The 18,870-nt window shown below is 41.8% G+C and overlaps 1 long non-coding RNA gene across 1 annotated transcript; it reads right to left on the bottom strand.

Moving 5' to 3' along the window:
• Positions 1-474: 474 nt before the first annotated feature.
• On the bottom strand, positions 475-17,225 carry LOC141568486 (uncharacterized). Its single transcript, XR_012491652.2, has 2 exons — positions 16,877-17,225; positions 475-12,423 (listed from the first exon to the last, which is right to left on the bottom strand). It is a non-coding gene; the product is annotated as an uncharacterized LOC141568486 (long non-coding RNA).
• Positions 17,226-18,870: the final 1,645 nt, after the last annotated feature.

Below are 18,870 nucleotides of genomic sequence, written 5' to 3' on the forward strand. Positions count from 1 at the left end.
AGTTAAATATATTAATGGATTGGGGTCACATCCTCTTTTAATATTCTCATATCTTAATGGAAATAGGAAAATGAATAACAGGGAAGATTATTTAAAAAGAAAATATCTGGCTGTGGGTTTTTGTTGTTGCTGCTGTCACAGGTGAGAGTCTAATGGCAAACTCATGCACACTAGACTTTGAACAGCCTTCTAAAGAATCCACAGCCCCTTTTGGGTCCAGATACTGCATGTTGTGTTAATTAACTGAGCAGTTGGTGAAAATTTTAAATGAAGTATAGCTATTTCAATAAGAAATCATTGTGTACTAGCCTTCTATAACAAAGGCTAATAGAACTTTCTCCTGAAGATAGAACCACGTTGTGAAAGTTTGATATATAGAGATAAGTATTATGCATTAAATTATATAGCATTTATACCATGCCTTATAATTAAGTGTAAATCAAATGCTAAAGGATATACACCATTCCAACAAGATCCAATTAATCTCAAATCTGCTGATTATACTCTCATTTATTAAGAACATATTCCCACTGCATTAAATAAATGCCTTGTTAAAGACTGTCTCCCCAGATAGATCAAAAATCATTTATTAAGTTTCATGCACATCTATCTAAGTGGAAGCTAATGCACTTAGCAGCCAGTGTCGGATTTCCTACTCGTTCTCAGCCTTTTGTAGGTGATACATCTCTCTGTGTGCCATCTCAATGTGCTTCGGTTTTTCTTCTTCCTCAGTGTAGCCTGGCTGCTCTCAATGCAGCCCACCTGCTTTCCTCTGAAGTTGGTACAGCATCAGCCCGTAACCAGTGTATGTGTCCCTGCTAGTTCAGAAAGCACCGTGGGGTACATACAGGCTGTACTTGAGAACTATTATTTATTTCTCTCTTTACTAACACTGGAGTTTAGAGGCATTGATACGTTTTAGGAAGTGTTTTATTCTTTTTCTCACTGGTGCACGTTATGAATTATCAAATTAACGCGTGCAACGTACAGAATTGCATTACAGCATTGCAGGAACCTGGATGCCTTTCCGTGCTTTTCCCCTGATTGTTCACCACAGCCAGAGAGATGGAAACCTGAATCGGAGTTTTGGCGTTTCTCAGAGTCCTTAACTGCAGGCTTCCTGCCTGTATTACGATCTCCACATTCCCAGAAACTAGCTTCTTGCTTCACTTACGCTGTAGCTGGACAGGGTCCAGATCGTCTTATGAAGAGTCTTTTCTAACTTTTGAGATGTAGAAACTGAGTGGACAGTGGCGTCATACACTGGATAAGGGTTGGCCCTAACAGTGTTTACATCTCTTGCCATCTTTGATCCTACATGCTCTTGTGTGGCTGAGGTTACTCTGCTGTGGAAACCTGGGTTCCCTTCCGGAAGCGCTGAGTCTGGCAGGGATTTTTGTAGACAGGCAGTTTATTTGGAGAGTAAAGTCAGGGAATGGAGTGCGGGTCGGGGCAGATAAGGAGACAACGGGAACGAGGGAAAAGCCATCCAAGAGCGCGTTTGTGAGTTGGTCATGTAATGGGCTTGATCCTGCCAGAATCCTATGGGGAGCTCTGCAGAACACCTCTCAGTGTAATCCTTTCAAAGGATAGGGGAGCAATGCCTGCGTGCCAGGCACATTCCCCTAGATGTCTCTGGAGCCCTTTATTCACAAAACATTCATGAATACACTGAGAGAAACCCAGGACCCTCCGTATCCAGTCTTAGAGAAATACTCCTGATTTTCTACGTGTAAAGGGAGTATGAAGAGCTTTCCTCAGCAGTTTGCTGTACATATATCAGATTATATCACATTTCTATTGCTATTATTGTTGCGGTTATTATTAGAGTTAATTCAATTCTGAAACGTAACCTAGACATCTAATTTTAACCTTTCATTTTTAAAGGAGAAAACAAGGGCCCAGGAAGGTAAAGTGGATATCTAAAATCACACAGCAATTCAGAGAAAGAGCCTATTTTATGCTAAAAGAATATTTGGCTCCCTGTTTAAGCCCTATCTACCTCACTGCCTTCAAAATTGCAAAAAGCATCTGAAGACAGGTTCTATCTATTTCAGCCACAGTAGATTCTTGAACTCCAGGACCCTTAGAGATGGGGTGGTCAGCCAGTATATCCAAGTGACCTTGTTTGCAAGAAGTCTTATTTTGGTGAGCATTACTGTTCACCAGATCTATTATTCTTTTCAACTTCAGATACTTGGAAGATTCCAGTTGTCTTCATGGCCATGTGATCAATTTTAGCCAGCTCACACAACTTACCCACTCCCCCACTACTTTCCCACATAGATATTTATTTTGCCTAATAAAAACATTGCACATTTAATTCCATTTGTCATCTTCTTCTTGAAGAATCCAGACTTACGCACTCTCCATGTCATAACTAAGATGTCCCAAATATATAAATTCTTTCTGGATCTGCTTATTCAGTGATCAGATCCACTACTTTAGAATTGTTAATTTCCTTTAATTCATAGCCAGAAATTTTAAAGCTGGAAAGATACTTGAAAGAACTGGTCCAGAGTTTCTCAAAATGTAGACCAATTGCATCAGAACCAGCTGTGGTGCTTATTTAAATGTGTCCCAGACCTGCTGAAACTGAATCTCTGAGGATGGGACCTAAAAACCTAAATTTATGAACTAACTCCCCAAGTAGTTCTGACTGCCTAATTTGGAGAGTCACTGATCAAGTTCACATAAAACTGACATCCAGTGAAAGAAAGAAATCCAAATTACTCAACCAGTTAAAGTCAGAGCTCAGCCTAAAACACAGGTCTTCAGATTCCAATGCCAGCACATTAACTATTTACATGGTGTACCATAGTCTACCAACTGCATCCCACAGTGGGAGAGTGCCTACCCTCAAATCTTTCGATCAGTTGAATAATCAGAACACATAGGAAAAGCTCTTTACTTCTTTAATACCCATAACAACTGTCATTGCCTTGAAAAATCTGGCAGACACCTGGCCATTTTCAAAGACTTTGCCAAAGTGATAACCAACAGTTGTGAGCAAAAAACTGGGGAGATAGTTATCACCACGTTCCCTGGAACCATAAATCTAAACATTTCACAGCTAATTAAAGGATAGCTTGAAAACTACATGGGTGGCAGTATTTTTGAATAGACTTTTGAATGATTAGTTGATTTGACGTTTATGTGAAACGTTTGAAACAATGAGGTCATGAGTGATTTGGTGATGTTATTACGACCGGCTTAATAATCAGATTTGGTGGGCACTGTTAATCTAACAAAACCACCTGACTGTTTGATATAAGTTAGTTACATTTACAAGCCCTATAGAAATATAGCATAAAAATTGAGAAGAATCTTGATCATTGAAGGAATAGCTCATTCAAATAAAATTTAAAAAACAAATATAAAAAGGAAGAAAAGAACAGGAACAGAGCTACAGTTCATCAGAAATATAAATAAAGGATAAGCACCAAATTACAGAGTATAGGGCTACATATGTGCAGTGAAAAATACATGGGAAGTCAAAATCTGTGACAAACTGGAAATAAGTATAATAATACTATATAATAATGTAAATACCAACTTCAAGCATGACAGGTAAAACACAATTGAGACAGAAGTTTTCTAATCAACATTAGGTCAGCTTATATTAATATTTTGCTCAATTGATCTCCAAATTTGAAAGGGGACAGTAAAAGCATTCATTGTTACCAAGGAGGGAGAGACATGGGATCTACAAGGGGAATGTAAATGTATTGGCCTGTTTATCCTAGAAACATAAAACACAAATCTGCTTTTATCACTAAGAAAATTCCAATGGTTGGAATAGAAGCACTTAAAGATAAAAAGACTTAAATTATAGGAAGAATGTTTATGGGAGTAGAAAGTTCAACAGTGGGACAAGTTTCTGGATAAGACCATAAACTCCATAAGGATAGAAATCATATCTGTTTCATTCATCATTAAATACTCAACACGGAACAGTGCCTTGCACCTAGTAATTAATCAGTGATTAAATGAATGAACAGACATGTTTTTATCATTGGAAATCCAGGAGAATTTAGGTGTTTATCATGACAAGACGGAAAAGTTACAATAAAAGTCAATTCAAATTCTTTAATATACAGAGGGTGCGAAAAAAAATTGCATACACATTTTAAAAAAGGAAAAAACAAAGTTACGCTGATGGTAACCACTTTGAGCACCTCTTGTAATTGCAGAAGTCACACGTGACTTGTATTCATCTTTCGTTATTGGTATACATTATTACAATTTTAATACAGTTTTTTCATTTCTTAAAATGTGTAGACATTTTTTGTCACCCTCTGTGTGTGTGTGTGTGTGTGTGTGTGTGTGTGTGTGTGTGTGTAAAATTCTGTAGTATAAGTTTGGGTCTCACATCTAATGACTAAAGTGTGTGTTCATTGTTATTGGTCTAAAAACTTACCTTGCTGGGTTCCATCATTCAATTTGGATAAGAGGAAGCTGAGAGAGAGAGGTGGAAATAATGTAGAATTCTTTTCTTCATTGAAAGTGTATCATGGATTTAGAAAATGTTAATTACTGCAGAAAATTATTGCAATAACAACAGCAGGAGGATGGAGTCTGCAAGAACTGCCAATTTTTTAATGTTTCTTTATTAAGAATTATCTTGTACCATGGGGTTTTACCATGTTGATTAGCTGATTTTAAGAAGGTAACTGCAGGAGAGATGGGTTCAGACCACAGCTAAAGTTGATTTTATTTTTTTCCACAATCATGTTTTAAATGTTAACCATAATTTCTAAGATAGATATTCATTATTACTAGCTTTTCTCTCCATATGTATGTCTGTAGATACACACTCACCACAACTTTTTCTCCCACCCAACTAACACGACTGCCTGATGCTTACTGGGCACTTATAAATATCTGTGCATTCCGAATTGAAAAATTAGATTAAAATAAATCTTTCAAAGAATAAGAATCCTTTCTTTTAAATATATCCATGTTGTAAAAATCACGTATTGAAGAATATATTCTTGGAGTGCTGCAGCCAGTCTCTATTTGATTATCTCTTATTGTCAGGACAATTAAAATGGACAACTACTGTAACCTAGTTCTGGGAACTGAGAGTAAAGTCAGGCCAAGACATCCAGAAAAGAGAGAAGTTCCTCTGATCTGGAAAATTGACACTACACAGCTCTGGTCAAGAGAATACCTTTCTCCACTTAATGTTTTCATAGCAGCCCGAACTTTATACCCTTTAAATTGACCTTGGCCAAGATTCTTAGTATTTAGTATGTCAGCCACACTCCTTATACTAACATTGCCTGTTGGGAACTCCTAAAAAGCATTGCAATTGGGTTCCAATTAAGTATCCTATCTGTCTAAATATATTGTGTCTACTACGTAGAACACTGACATCAGTGAGGAACGATTTGTGAAACCAAGTGTCTTTTTCACATATCACTGTTTTGCCCAACATATGCTGTATTATAATAATTACATTATGTATGCCATATATACTCTTATATTCAAATTAATTCTTTCTGTATAATTAGAAAAATGTTGACCAAGAACTGGGAAAGGAAAAACACAATTCTGCCTTTCAATTCATGGGATAAGAGTTGAATAATAAAGTAATATTTTGCTAACGTAATTTCCTACTTATTTTCTGAGTTTCTTTAACATGACAAGATCAAAATTACAATGCATGCCAATGAAGAAACACTCTGAGATAATATCTAGTAATTCCTTAAGAATTTTCTACATAAATATTTTCTACTGAATTATTAAAACCAAAATTGAAGTCCAATATCTTCTTAGTTCTTTCTACGTGTATCACAGACTTAATTTTTTCTAGTTCACCCTATTGTGCCTTGGTAGTATCTTCTGCTTCCAATACTGGATTTTTTTTTACTTTCCTGGCTATTCGTTCTTCAATGGAAATATTTTCCTTAAACTTTGCAACTATCAATCTTCTAAAAAATAATAAATTCTAATTTCTTGACATTCCAATTTTATTGCATCTTAAAGCATTATATTTTTAATTTGTACTCAGCCATATTTATATATTGTACTAGTTACTTAATAGCAGCTGATGAAAATTGCACTGACAGCTGAGTCTGAATACTGGATTGAAAAACTACCAAGAGTTTGCGAAAAACCTGTCCTTTCTACTCTAAAGAGCTTTTATTTTTGTTATCCACAAGCATTAAATTCTATCTTAATTTCATCTGAGAATGGATATAAATTATGACACAATTGTTGTGTGGTTAATTTTTAAATAAAAGTATCAGTAGCTAGTTGCTTTTGTCATTGTATTAGTGCTTCCCATAAATATATTGTTTATAGAACTGAATGCTTCCATGGATTCTAAATAGCCAGAAGAAGTTAGGACAAGTGTTTCAGTTACAATATATCACCCCTGTATAAATATAAAATACAGAGAGATTAAAAACTCTTACATACAAATTTGAAGGGCAAATATTGGTGCATGCTTTTCCCTTTGGGCTGCATTTCTTGGACATCTGAGCTTTCAGTTAATTCTCTTCAGTTTTTATTTTTCTTTTTAATAGAGCAAACGGTTTTTAAAATAGAAAAAAATGTTTCAATATGTATCCTGAATTTTATTTACTTAGAAGGTTGGTTTTAAATTTATTATAACTTTTAGATATGTAGTAAAATATGTCACTGTGTTCATTCTCTCCTGGGTAAAATATGTATTGATTTAGAAAGAAATTGAAGTTAAGCAAAAAGAAAAATAATATTTTTAAAAGAATGTTTAGGATGAAAATATAAATGTTCTAACGATTTTCTTTATCTCAGTTAGGGCATACATTTGCAAACAAATTTTTTGAAGTAGATTTCAGAAGACAAATGTACCTACAGGTATATGGAAATTTACATATTTGGCCAAATTTTTAACTTAGGTTAATATTTAATCAAGACTTTTTCTATTATAGCAAGTTATAAAATCATAATTTTTAAATTTTAGCTTATTATTCTCGGCAACCTTATAGTTTAATATCCTTATAAGAATTTTAATTTAAAAACTGAGATTAAAATGAGTGATATTAGATAGCTTTCATCCTGACACCATACTATAAACATAATTTTATTTTTATAAGATTTATTTAACAACCACATTATTAATAGAAATATTTTATTGTATTAGCATTGATATATTCAACAATAGTCTTCATGGCAAAGATGTGTGTAATCTTGAAATTCACAATATTGAATTAATACAAAGTACATTTTGATTCAATATAAACCCTATAATACATCAAAATTCAAAAGGATTTTTAACCTTTTTAAAAATCTCCATTTCTTTTGTGAAGAGATTGTTTCGTACTGAAAATCTCATTTTTAATGTAAGTACGCTTCTTATGAGTTTGCCTATGCTGGGACCATATCTGATCACTTCTACTCAGAGTGGGTTCTCTGCTAAAGAGATTTTTGCAAGTTAAGTATGGATATCAACTCATTACAAAGATATCAAGGTTAAAAAGGGTATACATATTAGTGCGAAGCAAAAGTTTCAACTTCTTCCTCAAGCATAGCTCACTTTCTTATTCCCAAACTTAAAGCCTGAGAAAAATCTGTGTTAACTGTAAAAACAAGAAAACAATTCTTTACCTTGGTCCTTAATTTTTAAAAAATTATCTTTAGACAAAGTTAAACAACTTGTGCTGATCTTTGTTTTTCTTTTTTTAGATCTTAGTTATCTGGAGAAACTAGGAAATATTTTTTACTCATTTATTCAAAATAAAGGTTTTTCAGCCTGGTTTGCAATTTCGTATTTCCATATAAAATTTGAGAAAGGGTGCAGAAATGTACCTACAGAAATAATTTGACAGACTGAAAACTAAAAAACATTGACTTTTCATTACGTTTCAGAATAGAAGGAAATTATACAAAGAATGCTCAGAATCGGGTGGCCTCTTCAAAAGTACAATGTGATAAGAGCTTTTAAATTTCACAGATTAAATGTTTCTAAAAGCTTAATGTTTTCACCGCTTATTTTGACTCATTGCCATCTGGCTTTTGTAACTGAGGTCCTGCTTCTTACAGGCAGCAGAGGGCGCCCTGGTATTGTTGACACCGGATACCTCCTGGGGCACTGCGCTAGCATCTTGTTCCCAGGAAGGAAACATACTATTTCCCTGGAGGGTTGTCGTTGAGTATCTGAAAGTGTCAAGCTGTTCCTAAGTTATTCCAAGAAGCTTTAATTTCAGACTACTAAATGAACGTTGTGATTGTCAAAGGGCCCCCACGGCACGCAGCACCGAAATTCTCCAATGACGAAGCCTTGATTGATTTATTGCAAAAATGCTGAGCATAGAATTTCATAGGAGGGAAATTGGCAATGGACATTAAAGCGGATGATTATTTTTAAGAGAAATAGAAAATAGTCTTAAAATCTAGAAATATTGCGGATCAATAACCACTCTAGATTTAATCACGGCAAGCGGATTACTAAATTGTGTGTTCCTTATCTAAGTGGTATTTTTAAAACCTCCTCTCTTTCACAGAATGTATTTTATTTCTATTTAGAAAGTAATTTTAAAAAACTGATTAAGCTTTTTGGAGGACAAGTTTAGACTGTCCTTAAACAGGAAGGATTCGGGTGAGGGAGATTATGTGAGCTCCTATTATGTCACACGAATTATAACATAACCCAAGAATATTTTGTAGCCTTGGACCGTTGTTCTTTCATGAACTATCCCAGGGGATGTGAATGCAGGAGATCAGAGCAGTTGCACAAATACTGGAAGGAAATCTAAGCTTCCACGCTAATGTGTAATGCTTTAAATCCATTTCAGTGTCCAGTGACTGCCTTTAACAGTCACAAGAAGATTACGCCGCAACCCTTTCCTTTTATCATTCTAGTAGCCCTCTTTTTTCCAGTGTGTTTTACCTACTCCCTCCCAAATTGTACAAAATTGTACAAAATGAAACGCAAACCTAAGTTATCAATGGATATGAAAGAACAAACTCACAGTTTTAATATAGAAGGACAAATAACATCTATCCTGAGGGAGGGGACGAAGATATATCTGGCTGAGGGTATTGTGAGGGTATAGGCTTTATTTTCTGAATCATCATTCTCCATCATTCAGGTGTGAAAGACGAAACTGATGAATGTATAACCCATTTATGGCCTATTTCTATTATCTGGATGAAAATTAGTATTGCTGCCTCCATTGCCCAATTTGGACTGTTTAATCTGTGTCTAATTTTAACACCGTTTACATTTGTGAATTTATAAACAAATGCAAGCAAACAGGTAACAATTCCTTTTGAGAGCCCAGGCTGACTACAGATTGATTTCTCGTTTCCCTTTTCTCTCTCTCTCTCTCTCTCTCTCTCTCTCTCTCTCTCTCTCTCTCTCTCTCTCAATCTCTCTCTTCTTTGGTTCATTATTTAGTTAGGGCATTTACTTTTTTATTATTTATACATAATGCTGTCAATATTTAGGTTAGGATAAAGAAATAGGCTGAGAGATTTAAAGATTTATTGAATATATTAGCACTGACCCATACGACCCTAGGCTCCTAAGGCGAATCTTCATTGCCTGCGATTTAGTAAACCACCCTGCCTTTTTCCACCTTCCCAAGCTATGAGGAGGAGGATGCTACGGTCGTTTTTTCCGCAGTGCGGTTTTCAGGCCTCCAGGCCCTGCAGTGCCTCCCGCCGGCCAGGAAGCGTGAAGCAAGCTCCGCGTACCAAAGCGGTCGGCGGAGCTCACGCTCTGGCCCTACCTAGGAAGACTGCCCTGCCGTGAGCCTGGCCCCAGGAGGCAGGCTGGGTGGACTCCAGTCTGGTCTCACCTAGTCAGTCCCCCTCCCAACTCTTCCTGGTGTGTCTCGAGGCCCACACTTGAGTCCGTTGCGAGTCCCTTGGTGAACACACCAGCATTGCTAAACTGCGTAGCTGAGGACCTCACGTTTGTAAGTTTTAAGATAGCTGACTTAAGAAAGGAAAAAAAATAGAGACTCCATTCTCCTTTTCTTCCTTGCAAGTCCCGCCCATTGCTTAGATTCGGGTTTCAGCCTGAATAATCTGACCCCCCCCCCCCCCAATATACATCCACTAACTGTATATGTATAAACTACGTGAAGCCCGAGAAGCACAAGCCAAGTGTGGAACAGCTCAAGTGCACTATTTCGGTAAATATTAGGTTTTGCTGTATGCGACAGTTTCCCTGCTTTTAGTTTTTCTTTCGCAAATCTCCTAATATCTTGTTAGCTTTTGGGTAGGGGCGGGACGGTCCTATTGCGTTTTGGTTAAATTGCAGAGAGCAGGGGCCGTGGTCAGCACCGCGGACAGCGGCCGGCGCTGAGGGCGCGGCCACTTTAGTGAATCCTCTTAGCGCCTCTGCTTTGTTCCCGGCCCCTGCAGGCCCAGGCAGAACAAAGACATCCATCAAGGCTCGCTTTCTCAGCCTGGGTTTGTCTGTGGCTCCTAGGCCGTGGTGCGGAACTCCTACCTTAACCAAGTCCAGTTCATTGGCTTCCAAATAAATTAATTTACCGAGTCCTCCTAAAGTTTCTGGCCTGGGCTTTTACCCTGTCCTAGTCCTTTGACTGATTTGGCCATTGCGACAATGCCGAAACAAACAAAAATAATTATCCAGGCTTTTTAAAGCCAGGCTAGGCCCACTCCCAGGAAACTGGGAAGAGAAAGGGAAAAGGGAGGTGGTGGTGGTAATGGTGGTGGTTCCGAGCTTCCCCAAGGAGCTGAGCTATTTGAGGTTTCCTGCACAATGTGGTGAGGGCTCCATTTAATGTTATTCTCTCTCTCTCTCTCTCTCTCTCTCTCTCTCTCTCTCTCTCTCTCTCTCTCTCTCTCTCTCTCTCTCTCCGGTTTTGTTACCGCAGCTTGGCCCAGAATTGCAAAGGATCACACTACCTGCTCTTGAAAGGACCACTGCTTTCTAAATGCTTCAACTCTCTAGAATATTTGTGCAAACAGAAACTACTGCTCTCCTGACAGCTGTCACTGAAGCTCCCCTAAAATCCCCCTTGGGGATTTGCCTGCGGATTTCGGAGCTCTTACTGAAAACTGTGATCCTTTTGCTTACGGAATACTGGGTTGGTTCTGGAATCAGATTGAGTGTCTCTATGCCGCAAAGGAGGGGTCGCTTTACTACCCCTCAAATCTCCTTGCCATTGCCGATTCCCGTCATACCCTGAGGTGTTCTGGTGTCCAAATGCAGCCGTAGGCTCCGCTCTTGGCATTCACCGCGTGCCTTAATTGTATGACATTAAATCAAGGTCCGCTGTGAACACGGAGGGCAGAGTCTCATCTTGATCCGGAAAGTAACTGACCCCCTGCGAGTGAATACCACACTTCTCCTGCCCTTCCCCCTCCCCGGAGGTGTGAGTCCCCGCGACTCCCCTAGAGTCGTAACTCAGAAGCTCGGCTCCTGTCTCTGCTCGCCTCCTGCCACAGCTGCCAGAGCCACTGCTAATTAGGCTGTTCGATGGACGTGTAGACGATGCATGTCTGCATGTACATATGCATATATCTGCATGCCATTTACAGCACACCTAAAAACATACGTACGCCTCTAAATCTAGTTCTCAAATGATGGTGTGGATCGAAGTTCATTATCCCTCTGGTACAGTTCTAATTTCGTAATTGTGTTATTTTACTGAAGGCAATTAACCAGGTTGGTTCGCCCAGCATCTCTTCTAAGTCACTTGTCAAGAATGGCAGGTTTTAAGGGCCACGCCATGGCATGTTCTGATGCAGAAAGCTTTGCCAATCATTTCCTGCTGTAGGGATGAGATCTAGCACGTAAAGGGTAAGATAATCATACGTGTGTGTAAGATAGACACGCAGATATGCCTGGCCTCTGTGTCCTCTGATAAGGTTACCGCGGTTTTGGTTGGGAGATTTAGGGAAGAGAGGAGAGTCCAAGGGCGGGCTGGGTCATCTTTCTTTGTAATGCGGAAAAATTAACTCAAGCGCACCTGCCTAGTCCCGAGAGATCTGGGCGGCCCATCTGGTCTGGCTACGGCTTTGCTGCAGAGAGTAAAGGCTGATCGCTAAGGCTTCCCCACTGCCCCGGAGCACGAAGCTCGGGGCTGGGCCCGGCGTGGGGTTACGGTTCAGAGCAGCGCAGCGGACGCGCACTCCTCAGGCAGCGGCCAGAGTCTGGAGACTGGCGGAACCTGGGCCAGGCCGAGGGAGGGCGAGCAGGAGAGAGGAAGGGGTGAGGGGAGTTGACCTCTACTGGCGGAGCGCTCTGCGCAGCGGGCGGGAGGCGGCGGCCGCAGCGGCTCTTTTCGCAGCGTCCCCTACAGCGCAGTCGGCCCTAGGGAAAGGCCCGCTCCGGCTCCAGCGCCTGAGGAAGAGGGGATCCTCCGCCACCGCGTCCTCCGGGAGGCGTAGAGCCCGGCTGCGGCTGGAGAAAGCGCCTAGAGCCGGTCTAGCGCTGAGACCCAGAACACGCCCCTGAAAAACAGAATCACAGCGTAGAATTAGAAAGGGAGGCAAGAGCAGGAGAAAGGCTGGGGTGAAGGGACCGGAAGAGGGAGGGAGCAGGGGAGAGAGATAAGGTGACTGTAGGATGGAACCCCAGCCGGTGGGCCACGACCTAGGTCCCCAGGCTTCAGTCAGGCGCGGTGGGGCCGGCAGTGCACGAAGCTGGGGCGCGCAGCCCGGGGGGCGGCGCGGTGGCGGTGCGCGCAGGTACCCTGCTGCAGAAGCCTCGAGGTGGGGCCAGACGCTGCGGCACCACCGCCGCCAGAGAAGAGATTTTGGGAGCAGTAACCGTCAAAATGGGTCCGCAGATGGTCCTCTGGTGCAGTCCAGCTGTCCCCGCATCCTGTGCCCCCTTTCCCCTGCCTCACCCCTTCTCTCAGACAACACTCAGGATCCGCACTCTCCAATCTCCACCCCTTCTTGGCTTAGGACCCTGCAAACTGCAAGACCAGCAAGCTGCAGCAAGAAAATCGAAACGATCGATAAGAGAAAGAATTACATATACACACAGCCCGAGAAATCCGAAGGAGAAAGACCAGTACTAGCCCTGCTCAAACCTGCAGAGGACCAAAGTGCTTTCAATCGCTGCTCAGCGCGTTCACGGAGGAAAGAGGAGGCTGAGAGGCTTCGGTGGTATAAGGTGCTTTAGGAAGGGAGGTGGGGGTGGGGAGGGGGTGGGTCGGAGCGGTCCGGTCTTTCCCCCTCGCTTGCTGATCCAGAATTAGGGATTAATGGCTCGCTCCAGCCAAACAAATAAGGCATCTGCCTTCAGCACAAGAGGATTACACGGGCTGCTGACGTCACCAGTCAGACAGATGTTGGCTCCCAAAGTCCTGAGCAGCTCGCTGTGTCCTTGAAACCAAAGAGCCGCAGAAGGCGCTCAGCCCCCAAGAGCTGCGCCTGGGTACAGCAAAGGGCGAGTGCCTGCCCTTGCCTACACCTCCGGCGACAACACTGTGTCTCAAAGACAGCCCCCGGGACGTCGTGCCACCAGTCTCTCCAGCCCTTCCCTCACAGCCCTGCCTCAATAGTCAGGTTCGCTCAAAGCAAGCCAAAGTCACCATTCCTGGTTGCCTCTCCCTAACATGGAGACAAGAACCCATGCCTTCTGTACAGCTCATCTAGATCTCTAATTCTAAGCTCTTGGGCTCTTGTTTGCTCATACGATTGGCCAAGTAACAGCAAAATAAGCACCTTAGGCTGGACAGAGCCCACCTTCCAGATGAGGGGCGGCCTCTTAATTATGTGCGCAAGCAGCAGAAACAGGGCTTATCTGTATCTCTTCTTCTCGCCATTCCGCCATCCTTTCCCCAGGCCAAGGTTGATGCTTAATTTTATCACAAATGCCATTCCGGACGAATGTGTCTTACTAAACAATGACCGTCTCCCAACTACCGAACTCTGCGTCCCAACCAGAGCCTTGGGCCACCATTGGACAAACACCAGAGACCTCACCATGGTCCTGATCATTGTATTTTCTTGCAAGTGCTTTGAAGATGTTGTAAAAAGAAAAAAAATAGAGTGTGTGTCCAAAGCATGTTAAGAATCTGTACATTCTAATGTTAAGAATCGGTACATTCTGATAGCTGCAGTTTCATTCTACAGCCAAATCCAATGAATAAAGATCAAGAATTAATTAATTTATAAAGCATAAACTCTCTTTAATGTTGGTTTAAAATTTGATTTTAGATATGAACTCTTTTAATTTCTTGAACCTGCGTATTACTTTTGCCGTATTTGATTTCCCAGGCCTTTGTAAGTCACACTGAAGTCAGGTTATGAAATATGCCAAAGATACATGAAATTGGAAATTTAAATGAGCAATTTTGAATGTGTTATGTAATCCACAAATGAAATGGTTTTAAATGAAGTTCAGTTCTGTAAGGGAATAAAGGCAATTCAAACAATGTATGACACAAAATAAATTGATCTCTGACACAGAGCCATACTGAACCAATCCTGTGCCCCAAATCAAATCGGTATATATTAAAAAATCTGTGACTTTCTTAGAAAAAAAAAATGTTTGCCCACAACACTGCACTGTTGGTTATAGACTGCAGTGCCTAAACAGAAGTAGAAGGAAGCAGTAGCTGGATTATATCTCCATTCATATTATCCCTGTCTATCAAAGTGGCATTTAATTTTTCCAATTCTATGCATTTAGAAATTCAGTCACTGATAAAAATCAATTTAATTTGCTCTAGTGTCATTCAGCTAATGCCAGCCTCAAACAGTAAAATTTCTCTACCCTCACTCTGCTTCAAGGCCTTATAAGAAACAGCCCACATCTTAAATGGATGGATTTAAATTTGTTATTTATCAGACACAAAAAGGTAGACCTCATTTTATTTCAATTGGATAAAGAATATATAGTATTTGAGATAGGGTATATAAATCATTGTTTCTTTGAAACTTGATTGGAATACGTTTGAAATACCGCACTTTAAAGGAGTCTAATTCCTTCTCAAAATCATAAGGATTATTTTTGTCTCCTAACATGTTTTGGATGAAAACTTCCATTCTGCTCCCCCAAAATTTTACTAGAGACCTTTTCCCTCCATGAGTTAATATTAGTTCGCTGTCCATGGTCTTGATCCACATGAAGGGAGATGCTAGTGCATTTTGAAAAATGTAAATCACAATGCTTCTCTACCAATTTGATGCCCTAACATTTTAAGATAATGTGAAAGGGGGAAACAGCTATCAGCTTTAAATTCTCTCTGCCATTCCAGTTCTTTTCATTTTTTTCTATATGTGCCACCAAATCGAGAGTACAGAAAGCAGATGGGGAAAGTTAGCATTTCATTATTTTTGAGCTGACAAAATTATCAGCCCATTTTGGGGTCCAAAGCATTGTAGTAAGTAATAGTATTTTTCAATCTGTAATTCCTTTTTTTTTTTTGCTTTCAGAAAAGTCACATCGACAATCCTTGTATAGTCACCCTTGTCCACTTTTACATATGGTTTAACAAAATGCAGACATTTTTAGAAAAATGACAGAATAAGTAAAAAAGGCAAACCTCTCTCCACAGATAGATGTAAACACATGGATATATAACACACATATTTAAGCACTAAGAACATTCAAATGAATCTCTTCTCCAACACTTTGTAGCTTTTTCTAGTGAAGCAAAGAAGGCATATGGTCTAGTAAAGGCTACTTAATAATTCCTTCTGTCCAAAATAACATTTTACCTTCGGTTTAAAAAACAAAAGACTGACCTGGCAGAGTAACATTTAACCTCTCCTGGGGTTTCCTCCAAGGGGTGAAAGAATAAAGAAAAAACTTCCCTTCTCCCTCCAAACATTTAATTGTCTTCTGTCTTTTATTTTTTCCTTCAGAATATTAGGAAAAGTATACACACACACACACACACACACACACACACACACACACAGAGTCTCTTATTGTCCGAATATTTGGGATTCCTTGCGTATCTTTGAAGGGCACCGACCTGCAGAAATTGGTCATATTTTTGTTTTGATACAAGTATCCCAACGATAAGAAAACAGGCTGTCGTCTAAACTGAGGTCGGTACCCATGCCAGGCCACGGGGCCGAACTTCACACTTTTCTGGGCACGAGAAAGCTACTTTCCAAAGAAGTGTTCAGAACTTGGGAAAATCCTGGTACCGGAAGAAAATGGCCTAAACACAATAGAACTCGCCATTTTCTCCTTGGGAAGCACAAAGCGCTTGGCGCTGCCGGGCACACAAAGAAAGCGTGGGCCCGCGAAATTCTTGCACATATTTCAAGAGGCCAAAAAATACCTCCCCCAGAACCACACTTTCTCCTGCCTGGGCGCTCCGAGAGACACACTCTCCCACCCTCACTCAGCCCTGTCTCAAGAAGATCCTTTATTTGAGATGTAGATAAAAGACCCAACGAAGGCGCGATGTTAGCTAGCTAGCGAGCTAACCCCGGCGAGACTAAGCCCTGCTAACGGAGGAGCTTGGCCCGTAGTGGCCCCGGACTCTAGGCCAGGGGTGCTCGCTTCCCCTCCCTCCTCCTCAGGTCTCTTCCTCCAGTCCCATTCCCGTCTCTCTTGCACATCTGGGAGTCCGAGAGCATAGAGATCTCCGTGACCTGATTTCCTTCCAGTGCCTGGAACCAACCTTGCAGCTCAGAGCAGGACGGGCGCTCTCAAGGATGCTCGCAACGCGGGAACCCCTTGACTCGGCGCCTCCCGCCGTCCCCCGCCCGCTACTCCGAGTCGCCGCATCCAAGACAGCCAGTGCCCTGTTCTGTACTCCCACAACGGGCGACACACTAAACCCGCTCACGTGCAGAAAGGGCAAGCTTTGAGGAAGCCCTTGTGAATAAAAACACCCCAACTCCACCAGCGCCCCGACTCACAAAGCGAACACTCCCAACCCAGCCAGCGACACAGAGCCGGGCAAACGCAGGAAAAGATTATACTTACAGCGGGTGCGCGTTTGGATAATCCGCGTCTCAGCCGGTTTGGTTTGTTAGTTTAAAAAATACGTACACATCTCTCTATATTTGATTTTGCATATCTTCCACCGTTGAGAAGGAACGAAAACAAAAATCTTGTCGCCTAGCGGGGATGGGGGAGGGGGATGGAGATTTTCATTGTCTACGCTCTGCACACGCAGCCCAAGGAAAGACGCTCACTGCCGTGTGGGGCTCCTTCTACTTTCTGCTTGAAATTCAGAAGCTTTCAACGCAGTAAAGCGGGGTTTGGTTTCCCTCCCCGCCTCCCTCCCTCTGCGCTTCTCTCTCTCTCTCTCTCTCTCTCTCTCTCTCTCTCTCTCTCTCTCTCTCTCTCTCTCTGTCTCTCCCCCTTCTTTTTTCTCCTCTCCCCTCCCTTGCTCTTCTCTTCTCCAGCCCGAAGTCAGTCTCTCTCTCTCTCTCTCTCTCTCTCTCTCTCTCTCTCTCTCTCTCTCTCTCGCTCTCTCTCTCGTTTTTTTTTCAAAAGAGGGCAGGTCGCTTCCTGCATCCCAATGAGTTAAATCAGTCACTTACTTCTCATGCATCAGCAGCCTCTTTAACAACCCGAGGGCTGCAGGCACAAAAGAGCATTTAGCTGCCTCCAATTTGTGTAGAAGGCCTGTCCTTAATTTGTTTTTGGAGTATAATTAAATCATGTATTTCACGTAATATGAAAATACCAAGTTCCCAACTTTAGCGAATGAACTGCTGATGGCAACGTTTGAAAATATGCCCCCCACCCCCTTCCGTCGGTGTCGTTAGAAAGGGCCCAGGACGCCCCAGAAACCGAGAGGCCAAAGGTTTGGATCCAAATCTATCCGCCCCTCCCCCCTTCACACGTCAAGGTCACAGTCATATGGTTTCCCCCATTGATTTAAAATGGAGCCCCCTTTTTTGTTCCATCAACTCTTCGTCTTGGAAAGGAATTGAGTCTTTTTGTGGTATAGGAAGATCTGAAGGATTAAATAAATAAATATATCCTTAATCTGAAATACACACGTAAGCAGAATCAGCCGTGATCAGACGTTGGAATGGATGGGGGGAGACGGACATACCATGTGAGAGTGTGTGGTTTTCATCTCCCCCCTCCTCGCCTGGCGAATTGTCAGGTCTCTCGGTTTTGCTCGGGTTTCTTCCGGCGGCTGCGTGGGCCTTACCCGCGACCCGGCCGGCGCCTTGGGTTTTTCTTTTTCTTTTTTTAAGCTCCCAGAGAGCCTTTGAGGGGTCCAGATCCCGTGGACACCACTCAATGGTCAGGGGGTTGTGTGTATGGCTCCCCCTCCTCTAAAGGGGCTGGGGCACAAAGAGCAACTCTGCCTTTCCCGCAGTTTCTCTTTCAGAAAAAGAACCCCAGGCCCGGCCATTGTTCTTTTTCAATGAAGGGGACCTAGGGTGACAACAGAGACCTCCTCTTCCCCACACTCACCACCCACCTCCTCCCTTAGTCCGCCGAAGGCCACTGCTGGGGATACATTTTCGGCCTAGGTTCTTGCGCCTGACTTTCCTGTCTAGGAGATCATAGGATCCAATATCATTACTATCTTGGTTGTCTTCTTTGTATTTCTTCAACAATATTCCGTTAGGTCGTGAGTCCCCGCGTCCCTGGACCCCATTTTCTAGTTCTAATAGTGCCTGTTCAGAAACATTGCGTTTGGATACCAGGGGGATCAGGATTGCAGATAACCGCATTTAGTTCCATGGAAAGGGAATCAAACAACACAACTGGCCACCTTCCGCCTCTGAATATTCACCTCTTATATTCTGAATCACCCTGGGTTTTTGAGTATGGCCATGTTTCATCTTGAACATTTATCAAACCAGACTCTGCCGTTTCTGCTTCCGCAGGAGGACACACAGGCCGCCAGCACCCAGCTGACATCTGCTTGGAGAAGCCAACAGTACCTCCAACGCGGTATTTGCAAAAAGTGAAAACCAAAAATAAAAGGGCTTTTTAAAAAATAGAGT

The sequence above is a fragment of the Rhinolophus sinicus genome, chromosome 7, assembly GCF_057876585.1.
Source record: "Rhinolophus sinicus isolate RSI-liver-muscle chromosome 7, RSI-T2T, whole genome shotgun sequence".
Classification (NCBI taxonomy): domain Eukaryota; kingdom Metazoa; phylum Chordata; class Mammalia; order Chiroptera; family Rhinolophidae; genus Rhinolophus; species Rhinolophus sinicus.